Source organism: Ixodes scapularis, unplaced genomic scaffold, assembly GCF_016920785.2.
Source record: "Ixodes scapularis isolate PalLabHiFi unplaced genomic scaffold, ASM1692078v2 PGA_scaffold13__105_contigs__length_92229423, whole genome shotgun sequence".
In the NCBI taxonomy this organism is placed as follows: domain Eukaryota; kingdom Metazoa; phylum Arthropoda; class Arachnida; order Ixodida; family Ixodidae; genus Ixodes; species Ixodes scapularis.
Window position 1 is genome coordinate 21705686 of NW_024609839.1, and position 12096 is coordinate 21717781.

Here is a 12096-nt window from a genome sequence, read left to right on the forward strand (position 1 = left end):
TAAATGCTAGGAGTTGAGCTTGTTGTTACATACTTGTTAATGCAGGGTGCGGCCGCAAAAACTTTCACATTTGGCACGTCTAGCAAAATCGAATTTCAAACGTACATACCTGAAATTGGGCACACGAACGTTGTTTATTCCAAAGTTTTTGGCCTATTTTTTCCAGAAGTCAACTCTGGAGTAGCGAATTATTAGAAAGATAAGAAAAATGGCAGACGTGCATTTCCTATGGCCTATACCAGCCCGTTCGCCGTCTGCTATCTGATTCGCAACGCCGCTCCCAGGTGGCGCACTGAACGCAAACACCCGGGAAACGCCGCACGAAAGGGTGGTGTCGGGCGAGATAATCGCGATAAAAAGGGATTTTACCAAAATATGTGAACGATTATGCCCTTTTACTTGGAATTTAGAAACTGGCGGACGCCCTCGTTTAATAAAAATATGTTCTAAAGGAGACGAACGTGTGTCTTCCTTTTTCGTCTGCTTATCTGTTGACGGGTCCGTTCCCGGTGAAAGCTCAACCTTGGAACCAAAAGTGCCGCTGCTGAGGCGTCTTGATTGTTCCTATTTATTGTTTTTGTGGCACTATCTTCTGCAGTTATTATCAAAATATTTTGTGCGCCGCCCTGCGATGCCGCAATACTCGGCACGTGAGTGTGCCCAGGCTGTCAAGTGGTACGTGGAGCGGAACTCGGTGGCTAAAGCACAACGAACGTTTCGCACTGCATTTCATAAACGCCCGCCTTCACGCCCGACTTTTTTGACTTGGGCGGATCGTTGTGTGAGTGGAGAAGACTTTAAAAAGAAGAATCCAGTCAGTGAACGTGAGAGGCTGCTGAAAATGAAAAAAAAAATCAAATTTGGGGGTTTTACGTGCCAAACCAACGGCGGGCATCTGGCACGCCCCAGCGGAGGACTGAGGATTAATTTCGACCACCTGGGGATCTTTTGACGTGTAACCAAAAGCTCGGTTACACGGCGTCTTCTCCGCAATATGCTGAAAATGAGGAGCTCATTGAAGCGGTGCTTGCTGTCTTCGAGAGCGACCCGCAATTGTCATCAAGACGAGCAGCCTGGTTGTTTGGAATTTCGAAAAAAAGCGTACGACAGGTTCTGTGGAAAAATAATTTGCGCCCGTACAAGGTGCAAGCTGTCCAAGCCCTGCACAACGGCGACAACGTCCGACGTTTAGAGTTTGCAAGACGGAGTTGTTGCGAATTAACAGCAACCCGGAGAACCTGCAAATTCTTTTATTTAGTGACGAAGCAAACTTTTACCTAGATGGACGTGTTAACCGCCAGAACAGCAGGATATGGGCTCGCGGTAACCCTCATGCCGTGGACGAACGGCATCTTCATTCACCGAAGGTGACAGTGTGGAGTGGGATTTGGCGTGAAGGCATAGTTGGCCCCTTTTTTTCGATGGCACCGTTAACGCAGATGCCTACTTGTACATGCTGAAAACTGAAATGCTTCCTGAGCTTGATAGGTACCACCTGAGAAAACAAATCTGCATATTCATGCAGGATGGGGCGGCTCCCCATTACGCAAAGACTGTGAGGGCATGGCTCAATAACACGTTCCCACGGTGGTGGATGGGTCGGGGATCAGATTATATGAACTGGCCTCCACGATCCCCCGACTGAAATATGTGCGACTTTTTCGTATGGGGATTTATAAAAGGACTTGTCTACAAGAAGAGGATCCTCAGCATTTTGGGCGCGTTCCTTGAGATCGACGATGGGATGCGCGAAAGGGCTTTCCTGGCGTACGAAGCTCGACTTCGACTTCACGTGTCTGTAAACGGCGGGCACATCGAATCGGCCGAACCCTAGTCGTTTAAGGGGCCGCCGCAGCATCAACATCATTTCACATCGCCGTGACAGAAGAGGCGTATCAGGAGATGTATTTTTCAAGAATAAACAATTGAATGAACGCACAACTTCCACTTCCTGACGGAATATAAACTATTAGTAGTTTCCCTCTTACTTTCTCTCGTGCTGCTTGCCGCACGCGGTGATCAAAGTAGAAGATGCTGATAGAGGTACCAATGGGAAACCAGCAAAAAGACGACTATCTCTATCAAATACAAGCCATTTTATCACCGGCCCACCGAAATGACCCCAGCGCCGTAAATATTGGTCCAATTAATATGATTTCTTTTTTTTTTTTACAAATATGTCTTGCGACATGTGTGTTAATTATACCCAAGCTGTATGAAAAAAATTACTTTATGTGTTACAGCGGCCCTGTAAAAATCAGAATGAAATGATAACTCAAAACGAACTTGTCTGCAACAGTAGCAGCACCACTTGCTATTCCAGGCTGTAAATAAATGATCTCGTCGCATCATGGTGTCTTCTTGCTTGCACGACCATCTGCCAAATCTTGACTTAAAACTGGTTATCTCAAGAATCGTTCATATATTTCATTCAAATCACTTTTTATCGCGATTATCTCGCCCGACACCAGCCTTTCGTGCGGCGTTTCCTGCGTTTTTGCGTTCAGTGCGCTACCTGGGAGCGGCGTCGCGAACCAGATAGCAGACGGCGGACGGGCGGGTATAGGCCATAGGAAATGCACGTGTATCATTTTTGTTATCTGTCTAATAATTCGCTACTCCCGAGTTGACGTCTGAAAAAATAGGCAAAACAACTTTGGAATAAACGACGTTCGTGCGCCCAACTTCAGGTATGTATGTTTGAAATTCGATTTCTGCTAGGCGTGCCAAATGTGAAAGTTTTACGGCCGGACCCTGTAGGTCAGCTTGAACTTTAGAACTAAACTTGAACACGACGAAAGAAAGTACAGGAAAGGACAGAGAGCCGGCTACGAATGATGTTTTAGTGTAAATTTGTATCTTGCGCGTTTTCGTTTCCTTCAGGGGTCATAGTAGACCACAAGAAATTTATGACATCAATAAGTCTATTGCACTAATACGAATTACTACTAATAATTAGACTTACACCAAACTATACAAAAAAATTTTCATAGAAATACCTAAAAAATTGTTGTTTTTGAACTGACCCACCAAAAGCTCGTGCTGTTTTTGTTCCGGACGGGACATTCGTAAAACGAACCGTCAGGCTGCTCCAGCTTTCCGCGACGTCGTGACAAGAACTCGTTACCGTCTTCTGTTTCGCCGCATTGATGTTCAGGTTTCTTGGGGTGCTCTCACGTCGAATGTGTTGCGGAACTGCAATTCCAGAGCTTCGAATGATTCCGATACCGTTCCGCACTTTCACAACCCCGAAATGGAATGGGAATGGAATGGCGGCAGCGCTGGGAGGATCTCCATGGGATTTGAATTAGATACCTTTTTTCCAGGAATCTAGTGAGAGTGGAGTGAGCTCGGTTCTTATGCGAGCTGTGTCGATTTTCATTTAGGGCTTACGGGCCAGTGGCGGAATTCGTTAGCGCATGGTAAGTGGCTCTTCAAACAGCAGCATTGAAACTGGAAGTGACTGACGGCTTATTGAAGAATTAAAAAAAACAGACCGAACGAGATGAATGACAAGTGGAGAGGTAGACAGACAGAGCGCTGACTCTCAACTGAACTTTATTGGAAAGCAAGACATAAATATCGCTGTGAATAAAAATTACGAAGTTCTTTTCACCCTGACATGCACTTTGACAAGGGGATGAGGGTTCCGTCTTATTTATTCACGGCGATTTTTATGTGTTGTTTACCAATAAAGTTCAGTTGAGAGTCAGCACTCTGTCAGTCTACGTCTCCTCTTGTCCTTTGTCTCGTTCGCGCTGTTTTTGATTCTTTAGTATGCAAAACCCAATAGACTGATTCTTCACCATTTTTCGAGTGACGGCTTGATTGTCTCACTGGTTTATGCTCCCTCGAGGATGAAAATGGCGCGCCCTCTGTGAAGCAACCAAAACCGAATAGTTGTAGACCGACGAGGTGTCTTTCCTTGCGCCGCAGAAGCGGCAGAGTGGGTGTTTTAATCGTACACGATTAACAGGAAGCTTTTAATCACGATGTCGAACCGAGCCCAAACAGTTAAACAAAGCAAAATGGTTATTTTTAACAAAACCGGTAGAAATCTGAACGCCAAATCAAACATTTTATATTGAATATGAGCCGGAACGGAGCCGTAATCCTATCGGGCGGTTACCGGTTCATTGGAAACGGTTCAGCGTAATAAAACGTGAGCCGAGCCTTCTTGCGGTTGTCGGCGCGAAGTAAAGAAATATTCGAGACGGTGGCGTCAGTGGCTCACTTTCGACTAAACAAACGGGTGCGACGAAATGGAGACAGCTTCATAATAATGAAACAAATGAGTATATTTCACGCTCATGCTGGGCGTGAATTGGCGTCGGCAAGTCAGCCTGGAGGCGTACACTTCAACACTTTGTTTCACGTTACAATAAACCGCAAACAACGCTACGAGCCACCGCAGCCAATTCATAGCGTGGAGGGTGTCACGTGTCCTCCCTGTCGGGCGGAGCGCCGCGGGGAGCACGAAGTCGCGAGACAAGCTACGATCTATGGATTCGCTCGTGTTGACCAGTTACCGTCCATCGCGGTACATCGCAACGTGAAAACGGAGTAAATCTGAAGCCTAGTTCACATGCAGCGGTTTTGGCCCTAGAGCGGCGCGATTTCTGCCGTCGCGGCGCTCTGGCCAGCACCAGCAATTCTGCGGCACAAGCGCCGCGACGGCAGAAATCGCGCCGCTTTAGGGCCAAAATCGCTGCATGTGAAACCCGCTTGACAATGCCAAGAGGCTAAAGAGCTATTCTTTGCTCGTGCGTCTGTGTACTGTCTTTTCTTGCTGTTAAGCAATATTCCTCAAGGATGGACGAAGCGAACATAAACTTATAAAAAGTGAAAACCGTTTACAACGGCCTGTGACGCCGAATTAGAGCGCCGCTCTCGAGGAGGTGGATAAAAGGGTACTGGGGGGAGGGTATACCCCTCCCCCTTCTCCCTCTTCTTCTCCTCCCCTCATACTTCAACCTCCTCCCATCGTCTTGGGGGGTCACGTGACCCCCCTCGAGGTCACGTGGCCCCGAGGTCACGTGGCCCCCAGGTCACGCGACCCGCTACCCCTCCCCGAGGTCACGTGACCTCACGGTTACGCCGACGGCGACGGCGACGCCGCTCGAGCCGGAAAGGGGCGCCTAAGAGCTGCGCTCTAAAAGTGAGATGTTTACAAATCTCTGTAAAAGGGTTGATAACTGGGCTAGTTGGTAATTAAACATTTGGACGGTATTAACGCACACGTATGGAGAAGAGAGAAGAGACAGGAAAGAGCGCTACTCACAACTATATTTACAGAGATGAAGTGAAGGAAGAACATCGTCAAGATCCCCATAAAGATGACAAAAAAAAAAGAAAACGAAACAGAAATATAAATCACATAGTGGGGTGTTCCCTCGCGGGCACGTGCTTGAGACACTAGTTCTTTGTTTAAACACCAAATCCGTTGTTGGCCGTTACGTTGCCATGGTGCAGGGTGTATTTGCATCAGTCTTGGCTCGTGCGGGGTCACCATTGTCAGAGAGGAAGACGAACACCTCATCCGTCGTCGCTGTCGCTTTGTCATCGTGCCTGATGTCTCGCGGCAACCGTGACTCTCGCGGGTTCTTCATGCCCCGTGCTTCATGCTCCGTGCTTCATGCTCCGTGCTTCATGCTCCGTGCTAAAAAGTATATTTCCTTTAAGGCTACCGATTCAACGCTTATCCGCTTATTAGCGGCGGATATGATGTGGTAGGCTTCCACAACCTCGCGGGTCAATTTATCTTTGTGCCCCTCAAGGATTCTTGTTTCCCCGAATAGCGGATTACAATTGCACTCTTCGTAATTTGTTGCGAGATGTCCTCCCACAGTGGCTCTCAGAGAATAATCATGTTCGTGTAGTCTGTCATTAAGACATCTGCCAGTTTGACCTACGTAGACCTTGCCACACGAGAGTGCTATGTTATACACCACGCCTGAAGTGCACTGAACAAAAGGTTTGGCATGTTTTTTAGTGCACTTGTGTCTTGTGGCACCTTCGACTAGCGAGTTGACTCTAGAACAAATTTTGCTCATTTTTTGCGGGGCTGAAAAAACCACTCGGACCCCATATTGACTTGCTACGTTTTTTAAATTGTGTGAACTCTTGTGGAGGTACGGGATTACCACAGGTCTTGTTTTTTCTACATCTGCTTCATTGGCTTGGAGGCCTTTTGCCTTTTTCAACAAATGTAGCGGACACCTTGTTGAAAGAGGCAGAGGGCCTCCAAGCCAACAAAACAGATGTAGGAAAACCAAGACCTGTGGTAATCTCCGTAATGCGCATTTAGAGCGCAGCTCTTGAGGAGGAGGAGGGGAGGGTACGGAGGAGAGGGTATGTTTTTTCTCCTCCTCCTTTACCCTCCCCTCAACTTCTCCCTCCCATCATTTCCTCCTCCCCCTCTCCCCTCCTCCTTTCCTCCTCCTCGTACCCTCCCCTCCTCCTCCTGCGTCCCCTCCCATCCTCCTCCTTTGTACCCTTCCCTCCTCCTCCATTCCCTCCCCTCCTCTCACAACTTCCCCGCTCAATTTAGCTGAAAAATGGACACCACGTGACCTCAACAACAATTCAGTCTCCCCACTTAATTTAGCAAGGAAAATGACGGCGCATGACTTGGTGTCACGTCATCCATGAACATATTCAGTTTCTGCGTTAGATTTAGCGGGAAACTTGACGTCACGTGATCTCAACACAAATACAATTCTCCGCTAAATTTAGCGGGAAATGTGAGTTGGCGTTGAGTCATGTGACGTCAGTGTCCCGCTAAATATAGCGGAGGAACTGAATTTGTCCACTACATTTTGCGGAGAAACTGAATTTCCCGGCTAAATCTAGCGGAGAAACTAAACTTACCCGCTAAATCTAGCGGACAAACTTAATTTTCCGGCTAAATTTACCGGGGAATCGAATTGGTGTTAAGGTCATATGACGTCGATTTTACTGCTAAATTTAGCGCGGTTACGACGTCGCCGACGGTGACGCCGACGCCACGAAACCCGGAAACGGGCGCTTAAGAGCTGCGCTATAAAACAAAAGGTTGATTACTGTCGGCGCGCTTGATCCGCGGTGGAAAAATCTGCAGGCGCCAAGAGGCAAAGCCGCGACGAGCACGACGCTGCGGCGCCGGTGACTGAGACACCAGTCGCCCAGGGCCCTGGGCGCGGCTTTAAGAAAATAAAATTGTGCGTGCGTTTTGTAGAAACAGTTGTAGCGCGTTGCAACTCAAGAACGTAGGGCGAGGGTAAGACGTTGCCGCTACGCGTCGTTGCCGCTAGCGGCGTCGATTTTTCTGCAGTCGCCAATAGTCGTCCGTTCTGTTTCAGGCCGCAGCTCTTAGGCGCCCGTTACCGGGTTTAGTGGCGTCGCCGTCAGCGTCGTCGTCGGCGTCACCGCGCGCATTGTATTATGGCAATAATACAAGCGGGCGTACCCGCCCGTTGCATTATGGGAAAATTATCCCGCTAAGTATAGCGGGAAAAATTTACAAGAGGAGGAGGAGGAGGAGAGGAGGGGAGGATAAAGAGGAGGTGATGAGGAGGATGGGTGGAGGCGTGGGAGAGAGGAGGAGGAGGGGTAGGAGGAAACGTAGAGGAGGAGGAAAGGAGGAGTAGGAAATGAGGATAACGAAAGAGGGAGAAAAATGAGGGAAGGAGGAAGAGAATAGGGGGAGGTGGAGGAGAAGCAAATGAGGGGAGGAGGAGCAGAGAGGAGGGGAGGAAGACGGGAGAGGAAGCGGAGGAGGACGAAGGGGGAGGAGAGGTAGAGGAGGAGGAGGTGGAAACCCTGAGGAGTTGGTAGCTCCCCTTTGTGCAAACATGTGCTATAGGAAGCGAGCACGCCGGCCGCGCCGCGGCGGTCGCCTATTGTTCACCGGCACCCAGCGGTAGCCGGCGCAGAATCACCAGGGAGCAATGGAGGCGAAGAGCACAGCGGACGTGTCCCCGTCGTGATTACGACGGGATTTAAGGCAGTTATGAATTTGGAAAGTTTCTTCGGTAGCCGGTGCCGCCGCCGCAGAATGACCGGAAAGTAGTGGCGACAACAGCACAGCGGACAGTGTCCCCGCGTCATGAATCCGCAAAACTTCTTCGGTAGCCGGTGCAGAATCATCGGGGGGAAGCACTGGCGACGAGCAGCAGAACGGATAGTGTTCCTGTGGTGATTACGAGGTGCCAGCATTACGAAAGGAAAACTACTTCGTGAATTTGGCCGCGTGTACGACGTGAAGGAAGTCCGTTTCGACGGATGATGTCATGGTGCGCCGCACGCCGCAGACGAAATCGAGCGCGCCCGCAAGAAAACTTCCGAGCCTCGCGTAATTAGGTGAGAGCCTTCTTGGTTGGCGTTGAGTGGACTGCGCTAATTATGTACGTTTGTAACTTTCTGGATAAGCTTGGCAGTAACTGGGCGATTGTTTTCTCGCCGTTCCACGATTGCAACTACTATCTTCCTGTAGGCTGATGGAAACATCTAAGGGTGGGCGACCGCATTCCGCTTCTCGATTCCGCTGAAGTATTTGCTGCATATTTTAGAGTTTGTCGTAGGTGTGCATGCTGTTCCATCGCCGCTAGAATAGAAAAAAGTTAATTGTATTATTCGTCAGCAGATTAAAGCAAAACGTGAACTGCAAGGTATGAAATGCCACTTACCCGCCTCGACGCGCAAGTCGCACCCAGGTCGCGCGGTACTCCGTCTCGTACGGTTTCGAAGAGAAGCCGTAGAACTTTGTGCCGTGCGCGCCCTCGTACGTACTGTTGCAGCGGACCAAGATTAAATTTTTTTGGCTTTCTTGGTGCCAACGTTGCTAAAACACTCGGTTAGGAAGCTCCCATAGAGACAGCTTTGAAAAAGTGGCCCCAATCTGTCTCCGAGCACCGAGCTAATGACGAACACAACGCCACCATTTCTCCCGCAGCGGCCACTTGAGGAACTGCACGTGACTTCTATTTTGGCTTTAGGAACAGATAGAGCGGAAGAGGTTACAGGGGTGCCAACCCCGTCTCCCCGGCGGACGAGCCGCGTTGAACTACCTTAGTTAAAATGCACCTAGGTCGGGACGCGCTACCTAAAAGCCCCGCTGAGGCACGGTTATATAAAAACAATATTAATTGTGCCGCAAAACCGTGCAAAGTAAAGATTTTAAAAGCATAACGCGCCCCTCTTCTTTTACTAAACTCAAATAAATTTCATACAAAAAGAGTCTTTTCCGTTTGTTTTTACGCAAAAACAGGCTTTCAAAAAGCTCAAGGTGACCACAGTACAGACAAACAATAAAGAGTGGCGCTGTTGTCGCATTTAGCTCGGTCTCGGTGGACGCTAGCGGCCCAGGTTTCGACGGCGAGTTTCCTAACTGAGTGTTTTAGTAACGTTGCTTGGTGCGGAATAGATATCTCGTAAATTACAGCACTAACGCGCTACAACACTCAACCAACGCAGCGACTGGCAGAAGATCCCCGGTGCAAAGGACCCGTTCGTCGCTAGGGGCGCCCTGGTCGGGGCTTGAATTAGATCCGCATGGTTCCTATAACCATTCATAAATGCCGGGGACGGACGTATGAAAACGTGGTGCACTTTTATGCCAAGTGTCTATCTACATGCGTACGGGTCTGTCTGCTGCACCCATCGATCTCTGTGGCACGTCAGACGAAGTTGGTTGAATTGCGTGGCGACAAGGCACACGATTCACATGAATCAGGTACTTCGTCAAAGTGTTGACTCTAATGCTTTCCCGTTCTCCCGCCTTGCTCCTGCTGTCCTGTTTCCTGGCATCGGCAGCACAGACAGAGTGGAGCTTCCAGATGTGAGAACTGCATTTCCTTTTTCCGGACAAGCGGTGAGCGAAAATACCACAATATATATATATCTATATCTCTCTCTCTCTCTCTCTCTATATATATATATATATATATATATATATCATTTTCGGAGGCGATTGAAACAAAAAGGACAGAACAAATTAAAGACGTTTAAAAATTTCTGTAACGCAAAATTAGAGCGAAGCTCTTGAGGTATTTCGAATTTGCAATATACCGTGCTAACCAATCTGAGAAAGGATATATATATATATATATATATATATATATAGTGCGGCTAGTCATGCCGCACTGGATAAATTTCTCGTCGACAGTTAGCAGCAATGTAACCACACTCTGGTAGACTAAACTCCTGCAGCCGTATGCACCAGTCGTGACTAACTATCGGTGTTTTAAAGTTAGTATCGCGACTAAGTAGTCGCGAACTAAGAGAAAAAATGAGCGACTAAGGATCGACTAGCTCTGCGGTATTCACGAGCGCGAAGCTAGCGGGTGACTATCTTGTCAGAACTAAGCAGCGGAAGTGACATAAAAAGATAGGTCACACGCCCGCGTACTTAAACGCCGCTGCGTAAATGGGTATTTTATCGTATAAAAACTAATATTTAAACGTCTATCCGAAAGAAAAAAGGTGCAATGCGAGACTAATTGCACGAGACAGAGTTTTACAAAGAAATATCAAAAGAGACGCAAGGAAGAAATACGGAAGCCTCATTACCAGCGACATAAACAAATATGGAAGCGCTCGTAAATGCGTTTTTTCTCCCCGTCCTGCGCCCTGCTGAGATCGCTTTAGCGGCATCTCTGGCCATTGAACATGGCTATTTACACATTATTTGCTCCCCCAATTTTTTTCTATATGTGTCCCCATCGTTCCGAGACAGAGTAAGTGCTTCGTTAGCGCTGGCGGTCAGCGGTGATACGATTCGGCCATGGCGCTGAGCCGCTAGTCAACCGCTAAACACCGGCTAAACTAGCCCTGCCCCATGACTAAGATTTGTTAGTCGACGTCTTAGTCGCGCGGGGCGACTAGGCCCTAAGCACGACCGGTGAACACCAAGCACCCACTTAGCGGCGACTATCGCTCGCCACGTGATCTTTTTAGTCGACGACGTCGCTAGTCGGTGGTTGAACAGGCGCTACTCGCGCCTGGTGAATACGGGTGCTGTTGTCTAAACAACTAACGACTAATTTGCTTTTTGTGGCTAGTTCTAAAGTACGGTGCATTCTACCGTCACTGCGTGCTGGCTGAATGACCTCACATATGAGTGCTGTAATGTTGTACTCTTTCCAAGCGCTTGCATAGCAATTTCGTTTAATTTATGAAACGTGGGTTTCGTTAAAAGTTCATCAAGATCAGAAAACAAAATTCAGCATATATTTGTTTTGATATCCTTGTTTCGCAGCACGGCTTCTGCTTACCTAATGTTTTAATGCAGATGACGCTGTGTTGAACTCACCCTTCCTTATTAACTACTGGTAGTTGTGGAGTTTCTTTTTTTAATAAATGTTTTCAAAGGGGTTGCGCACGGTAGAAGCGGTAAGCGAACCGTTATTTCAAAAACATCAGTGAACAAGAGCCGCACCGGAACAACATGCAAAGCTACTGAACCCGAACCGAGCCGGTATGATGATTGGTTCGACTTCCTGTTGTTTTCCAGCCGTTCTTCTAACGTTTGCGTGGTGCAAAAATAAAGAATTGGACTGAATGTCTTAAGAAATCGCGAAGCTTTAACACCAAACGTAGAATTTTGCGTTTTAAGGCGGGTCCCATAATATGGTGCTACAGTCCCTTGTGCTGGCGCCGTATACCGATTGCACTTTGTCAGCGGTTTTCTGTTCTTGCCGCAACGCATGGAGATTTGGGGCTGCTGTTCGCGGCGTCGCTTCTGACGAAGCACTAGCGGTGCTGTCGTGAAAGTGTTCAAAGCAGAAAGCGAGATAGCTTTCTCTTGCATCACGGACGAACTCGACAGTTTTAAGGCCTTATCTGACAAACAAACGACGTTATACGGTCCGTTTGCAAAGAAGATGTTTTTTTTTTTTTTTTTTTGCGTCTTGGGCGATTTGCTAGTCTTCTACGCTTGGTCGCGCGATCGATGTCTTCAGTGACGCCAAGTGCCACGGAGCGCTTTCGGCCACCACCCTTCGGCTTAGTAGATTGAGTGTGATGACAAAGTTTTCCATAGTTTGGCAGTCGTCTCCGCATATGATAACGGCAACAGCTTTATGCTGTCCCTTTTCCTGTAACACAATATGGCTGTCA